Source organism: Nycticebus coucang, chromosome 18, assembly GCF_027406575.1.
Source record: "Nycticebus coucang isolate mNycCou1 chromosome 18, mNycCou1.pri, whole genome shotgun sequence".
NCBI lineage: Eukaryota > Metazoa > Chordata > Mammalia > Primates > Lorisidae > Nycticebus > Nycticebus coucang.
In genome coordinates, this window is record NC_069797.1 from 9318473 (window position 1) to 9326363 (window position 7891).

At 46.6% G+C, this 7891-nt stretch overlaps 1 pseudogene; it reads left to right on the top strand.

Moving 5' to 3' along the window:
• The first annotated feature begins 2867 nt into the window (after positions 1-2867).
• LOC128571008 (phosphopantothenate--cysteine ligase-like) lies at positions 2868-3255 on the top strand (annotated as a pseudogene).
• Positions 3256-7891: the final 4636 nt, after the last annotated feature.

Below are 7891 nucleotides of genomic sequence, written 5' to 3' on the forward strand. Positions count from 1 at the left end.
TTTGCACACCATGTTCACAGCAGCATTATTCATAATTGCCCAGAGGAGGAAGCAACCCCAATGTCTACCAAGAGATGAATGTGCATCCGCACTGTGTTTGTGCATGGAGTATTAGCCTCGTAAAGGAAGGGTATTCCCAAACACACTGCAACAGCAACGAGCCTTCAGTGCATTATGCTGGACGCAAGGGCCAGGCACAGAAGTCAGCAGATACTGTGTGAAGTTCATACAAGAATCAGACTCATAGAAACAGGCTGGGCGTGGTGGCTAGCACTAGGCTAGCATCCTAGTACTTTGGGAGGCTGAGGTAGGAGGATTGCTTAAGGGCAAGGGTTGGAGACCAGCCTGAGTAAGAGCAAGACCTCATTTCTATGGGGGCGGGGGAAACAGAAAAATTAGTCAGGTGCAGTGGTATATGCTTCTAGTCCCAGCTACTTGGGAGGCTGAGGCAGGAAGATCACTTGAGCCCAGGCATGGGAGGTTGTTATGAACTGGGCTGATGCCACAGCACTCTAGCCAGGGCCACCAAGTGAGACTCGTCTCAAAAAAAATAAAATAAAATAAAATACAAAATATATATATATACACACGCGCGCGCACACACACACACAAACAGATAGTACAATGGTGGTTACCAGGAGGGGCAGGAGGAGAGAGGATTGGAAAGCTTTTGTTTGCTAGGTGGAGAAGATGAAAACGCTCTGGTGGTGGTGGCTGCCATGTGAATGTGCCTGCTTCATACGGCTGAACAGTACACTCGAAATGGTTAAAATAATAAATTTTATGGTATGTATATTCTACCACCGTAAGAAAAGGTTTTCTCAAAAGGCAAACAGGCTGAGCACAGTGGCTCACGCCTATAATCCCAGCACTCCGAGAGGCTGAGGCCAGTGGATTGCCTGAGCTCAGGAGTTCGAGACCAGCCTGAGCAAGAGCGAGACCTTATCTCTAAAACTATCCCAGCTACTTAGGAGGCTGAAGCAAGAGGATCACTCAAGTCCAAGAGTTGAGGTTGCTGTGAGCTAAGATGCTATGCCCATCTACCGAGGCAACAAACTAAGACTCTATCTCGAAAAAAAAAAAAAAGCAAACAAACAAACCAAAAATGCTGGCCTGGTATAGTGAGGGCTCAGAGATGGACTGTAACACAGTGGGCACCATCACTGGGTCCCTCACCAGCTTCCTGAACCCCTGTGTGCTCTTTATGATTCTCCTTAACTAACTACTTTGAGCTATTTCCCAGAAATGATGGATTCCAGTGCCCGGCCCATAGTGACCCCCCTGCCCCAGCCTCCCAAAATGCTGGGAATGTAGGTCTGCCGCACCACACTTGACCTAAAATGATGAGTTCTCCATAAGACAAAGGAGACTCTGAAGGCCCTAGGATAGACTTCACGACACCAGGACTCACCAGTCCCCTCCTTGTGCCCCCCCCTTAAGAAGCCCCAAATTTCTCTTAGAAAGACAGATTTGAGGCAGCTCCTTCGATTCTCCCTACAAGACAGCTCATTGTCTCCGTAATTGGATCTTTGTGTAACAAGGGACGGGAGCTAAACTGAAAGCCCCTTGCAGTTTTGACAGCATCCCCCCCTCCCCACTGTGAAGAGAGTATATGCTCCGCCATGCTCAATGCTCAACTCAGACACGCTCCTGTGACGTGAAGCTGGTAAGATCTGGGCAGAAACAGCAACGCCTGTGCGGGCTCCCCTGCCCTTCCCCAGCCTCTCTGATGGCAGAAGCACCTGTAGCCCATGTCCCTGTGTAGCGACTGGGAAGCACCTGGAATTTTCCAGTGTCCAGTGCTGAGCAATGCAGAACTCTCAGCACAGGAAGACTCCATCCTAACCTCTGCCCTGAGCAGCAGCCACGCTCCGGCATGGCTTCAAGTGGCATGAGGCCCCACCCCTGGGATGAACCCAGCCCCCATGAAAAGGCTGCCAGAAGGATTTACTGTTCATTCCAGCCATATCCTAGTGACAGGCAGACAGCACCCTGAACTACCACCCCCTTCAAGCAGTTACTTTGGAAGTTTGCAATTATCATATAAGCCCTTCTCTGCTCTTTGAGGTATAAAACTACCACCCAGAATGACCTGACCTGAGACTGGAAGAGAAGTCTCTAAAATGCAGACATTCTGGGGATCACACTCTCTCTCCCAGGCTGTGGGAGGCGAAGGGCCTAATTGTGGGCACCTCTCTCCAACCTCCACCGCGGTCATAAAGATAAATGTCCTTCTCTTCCACATGAAAGCCAACCAACAAATTCCGGTGGCCCAGTCATATGGACTGACCTCCTTAAAACCTTCGGTGCTGTGTCAACCAGTGTTATGAAAATGTGTCAAACGGTTTATGAAGCTATGGGGTGTGTGATGCCCCATGATCATATCAATGTACACAGCTATGATTTAATAATAAAAATAATAATAATAAAAAAATAAAAAGTCTCCAGCTGGCCAGGCGCAGTGGCTCATGCCTGTAATCCTAGCATTTTGTGAGGTCCAGGTGGGTGGAATGCTTGAGCTTAGGAGTTTGAAACCAGCCTGAGCAAGAGCAAGACCCTGTCTTTACTAAAAATAGAAAAACTACCTGGGTATTGTGGCAGGTGCCTGTGGTCCCAGCTACTTGGAAGGCTGAGGCAAGAGGATCTCTTGAGCCTGAGAGTTTGAGGTTGCTGTGAGCTATGATACCACAGCATTCTACCCAGGTGGACAGAGTGAGACTCTGTCTCAAATGTGTGTGTGTGTGTAAAATGTCTCCAGCTTTTTGTTTTTGGAAAACTGAGTTCAGTGCACACTGGACCCTCTTTCCTATGGCGAGAGTATTACGGAATTGACCACCACTGCGGCTCCAGGACCAGGCTCTTCTGCAATGTGTTACCTGGCTGTGGCTGTAGCAGGTTTCTATGTTCCTATCTCTGAAATGCCTGAATACAAGATCCAGTAGATAACAGTGAAGAGGGTGCCAGCAATTCTTTCTCCTTTGGTTAAAGTTGGGCTCCCAAAGCATTTATAATTTTCTTCAAGTTGGAGACCCCTCCATTGTAATTAGTCATGCTCAGAACACTTTGGAAGTTTATCAACATCAAGTGCGTGGTGGTGGCTGATATCCTTGAGTCACTGCAGTCCTCTGTGGTTCTTGTAACCAAATACTCAGAAACCAAGTTATTTCTATCAGAGGAAGAAGTAGGAAAGGCATACAGATAGAAGAGAGGATAGTAGATAATCTTCAGTCTCGACATGCAGCTTTTAAAAACTGAATTAAAACATGACAAAAACTGAATTAAAGCCTTGTAGGATCAAATATTGTACAGATGGTGAGAACTACTTTGCTTTCATAAGTACAGAAAAAATAAAGGAAAGAGAAAAAGTGATGTGCAGGCAAATATAATTTGGGATTTGTCTTTTAATGACCAAGACATCTGACATGATCACCTGAATGTCGTCTTGATTTTGGAATTGAACCTAAAGCTGTTTCTCACCTTTAATAAAATATCTTATTGAGAATTATACATGCCTGAAAATCTACATGGGGGCTTGAATATCAGCCTTCATACTATGAGGAGAGGATTATGGATGCGTGACTGATCACGTTATGAAGATCAAGTATTTGTTGAGTGCCTATTAAGTGCCAAGTCCTATGCTGAGTTATGAGGATTAAAACAATGAACACATATGTTTTGTTTGGGAAATGGATGTATAAAAAAGTACAATAGGGCGGTGCCTGTGGCTCAAAGGAGTAGGGTGCCAGCCCTATATGCCAGAAGTGGTGGGTTCAAACCCAGCCCCAGCCAAAAACTGCAAAAAAAAAAAAAAAAAGTACAATAAAGCATGTGCCCAAAAGCTGGGGGGGGGGGCAAAAATATTATGGAATCAAGCCTGTCCTTACCACTTTGACCAGGGTAGCCTTTGTTTAACTTGGAGAATGTCACAGCAAAACCTAGCCTCTTCTAACAGACAGTTAGCCATTATTCTTACTATTTTTATTATTACTTGCCTAAGGAGCTAATTTCTGGAGGAGCCCAGCCTCTCCCAGCTACCCCATCTCTGCCAAGTCTCTTACTTCACCAATTCCAGAGACATCATTTTCAATAGATGGAAGCAGTGGGCCGATTTCAGTAATCATCCTTAGAATTTCTAGAGTTCTTGGAGTAACCTTTTTTAGGTTCAGAGCTACATTTCCCAAAATAAACTGACTCAGAGAGAGCACATCTCTAGAGTGAATCTTTAGAATCCACCCTGAGTGCAGTGTGTCAACGTAAGTTAGCAAGAACCTGGGAGTTATGAGCGCATGAATTCTAAATTTTAGTGTTTCCAATGTCCAGCTTCTAACGGCACTTGGAGCTGAAGCTCTAGAGAAAGTTGCTGTCATTCTTGCAGGTGCCAAATTCTGTACAGATTTTTGCCTAACTACTGAGAAAGCATCTCAAGCAGTTAGGGGTGTGCTGCTCCGGATTATGGCTTGAAGAGATGACAGGGTTGCATCCACCAAACCACTCTCCCCTCTCTGATCCTCCAAAACAAATGCTGTTCTGTCCTGTGCAGCCACAGCTGGAGGGGACTCAATATAATCCTCTTATCCATCCACCAGATGGCAGGACAGTGAAGTTGGAGAATCCCCTGTCCTCCCTGAACCTCATTAGTTAAGTGAAGAGTCTCACAAACTGAACCGTTATGGCTCCCTGCTTGAATGTTGGTTTGGACACTCAGAGAGCAGATGGGCTCAGATTCAGGAGAAGCCTCCTCCAGAGGGAACAGGTTGTCTCCTGGGGTACAATTAGGGTGGTCCCAACATGGAGGGGGACAGGGACAAAGCAGAAAGGGAAGTTGAGCAGGGAAAGAATTGGTGCTGATCAAGTGCCCTGGGGTGAACTTGCCCGAGGTCTCAGGAGTGACTGTGTCAGAGTGGGACCTGGAAGCCCCACGCCTCTGTCCTTGTAACACTCCACCCCCAGTCTCCTGCCTCCTGGAGATCCCTGAGAAGTAGAAGGGGCCAGCACTGGGCTGCAGATGTTCCCTACCCTCTCTGCTGTCCCCTGTGGACATTTAAGGACAGACACCCCAGAAGCAAGGCCAGCCCAGATCCTGTAAGCCACAGGCCAGGAGACAAGTCCCAGGTTCTGAGAAGGGGGAGATGCGGGCACAGTTTCTGTACCAGTCTTGTTAATCCTCGCTGTACTTCACTACTTTCTGCCATGTTGTGATTTTGAAAATGACTTCTCATCCCTTAACTCTCAGTACTGTCACTGAGGCTAAGCACAAGGTGACTGTGCCAGGAGCTGCCACCTGGCCGGAGCAGGCTGAGACTAGCAGACCCCAAGTTCCTATCTCCCAACCTGGCATCTTCCCAGAACACTGGGCTTTAGAAAATAGACTGTGTAATGTGCCGGTGTCCCTACCCTAGACTCCCTTCTCAACCAACAGTGAGGACTCCCAAATTACAGCAGGCTCAGAGTCAGGGAAGCCTGGTCTGGTCTGACCCCACGGCTCACCAGCCATGTGACCTTGGGCATGCGACTTAGCCTGTCTGGACCTTGACACCTCATCTATAAAATGCGAACCTGATTATATCTGGATTTTAAGGTTGTTGTAAAGATAAAATGAGATTGTGTATGTTAAGGCCTTCTCACAATACCTCACATGGAGTGCTTTGTAAATGGAAAAATCAAAAGCCAGATAGAGGTAATGGATAGCCAAAAAAACAAATGACCAACTTAAAAATGGGCAGAAGACTTAAACAGACATTTCTCCAGAAAGGATACACAAGTGGCCAACACGCCCATAAAAAGATCACTAACCATCAGGGAAACACCAGTCGAAGCAGGAGACATCACCTCACCACTACCAAAGCCACTATCAAACACGGCTAAGACGCCACCATCAAAAAACTAGCCTGGGCGGCGCCTGTGGTTCAGTGTGTAAGGTGCCGGCCCCATATGCAGAGGGTGGTGGGTTCAAACCCAGCCCTGGCCAAACTGCAACAAAAAAGTAGCCTGGCGTCGTGGTGGGCGCCTATAATCCCAGCTACTCGGGAGGCTGAGGCAAAAGAATCACCTAAGCCCAAGGATTTGGAGGTTGCTGTGAGCTGTGACACCACAGCACTCTACCGAGGGTTAATAAGTGAGACTTTGTCTCAAAAAAAAAAAAAAGGCTAGCCTGGAGCAAACCACACAAAACAGAGAGTAACAAGGGGTGCTGAGGATGCAGAGACGCTGGGACGTGCATGTGCCATTGGTAGGCAGCCACTGTCAAAACCAGGACGGAGGTTACTCAAAAAAAATAAACGTAGAGATATCACATGATCCAGTGATCTCACTTCCAGGTATTTATCCAAAGGACTAAAAGCAGGGTCTAGAAGAGATATTTGCACTCCTGGTATTATTGTGGCATTGTTCCCAACAGCTAAGATACAGAATCAATCAAGTGTCTATCATCAGATGAATGGATAAAGAAAATGTGGCCTATATATACAGTGGGACATTATTTAGCCTTAAAAAGGAAGGAAATCCTGCCATATGCTGCAACATAAGGGAACTTTGAAGATATTATGCTACTTCACATAAGCCAGTTACAGAAGGACAAATATTGCACGATTTCCTTTATATAAGGTGTCTAAAGTAATAAACTTCCTAGAAGAGGGCCGGGCACTGTGGCTCACATCTGTAATCCCAGCACCCTGGGAGGCCAAGGCGGGTGGATTGCCTGAGCTCATAAGTTCAAGACCAGCCTGAGCAAGAGTGAGACCCCATCTCTAAAACTAGCCAGGCGCTGTGGTGGGCGCCTGTAGTTCCAGCTACTTGGGAGGCTGAGGCAAGAGAATCACTTGAGCCCAAGAGTTTGAGGTCATTGTAAGCTATGACTGTGATGCCATGGCACTCTACCCAGGGTGACAAAGTGAAACTCTGCCTCCAAAAAAAAAAAAAAGACTCCTAGGAGCTAGGAGTTGAATGGTGGTTCCCAGGGGCCAGGAAGGGGAATTAGGGAGTTGCTTCCAATGTATGTAGCTTCAGTCATACAAGATGAGACAGTGCTGGAGAACTGCTGCTTTCTCTAGTTAACAATGCTGTACTTGGCTCAGCACCCTTATCACAGTGGTTACGGCACTGGCCACATACACCAAGGGTGCTGGGTTCGAGTTCAGGCCAGGCCAGCTGAACAACAATGACAACTGCAACAACAACAAAAAAATAGCCAGGCATTTTGGTGGGCTCCTGTGGTCCCACCTGCTTGGGAGGCTGAGGCAGGAGAATCACTTGTGCCCAAGAGTTTGAGGTTGCTGTGAGCTGTGACGCCACATTACTCTACTGAGGGCAACATAGTGAGAGTCTGTCTCCAAAAAAAAAAAAAAAAAAATGCTGAATTATGCACTTAAAATTTTGTTAAGAGGGTAGATTTTACACCTCAGTAGAACTTTTGTAAGGTGCATCAGACTGTAACAACCTGGTGGACATACAGAGGTGATCGACATTAGGAACTAGGCCTAGTGCACTGATATTTGCGCATGATGTGTGTCCAGCCTATGAAAGTTAAGTCAACATGAGGTGGTCAGTGTAGGGAGGTGGTAAGCTGTGGAGGTTCTATTGTATGTGTTTTTCAACACAGTAAAAAAAGACAGAGAGACTGAGACGGAAAGAGAGAGAGAGAGCGCGCTGTGTCCTTCCAGGCACAAGGAAGCCACACTCTTCCCATCTAAAGCCAACTTCCCTTCCCTCCTGCCTGTGGCAACTGCAGCTCCCATCAGGTACCCCTGATAGTCAAAGTCCACTCCCCAAAGGAGAGCCTAGACTGGGTATAGAAGAATTACCTTTTCTTCCTTTTAAGTTGCCTCTAACATGTGGTGTCTTTTTTCTTTTTCTTTTTTTTTTTTTTTTGTCTTTTTTTAAACAAAATAAAACA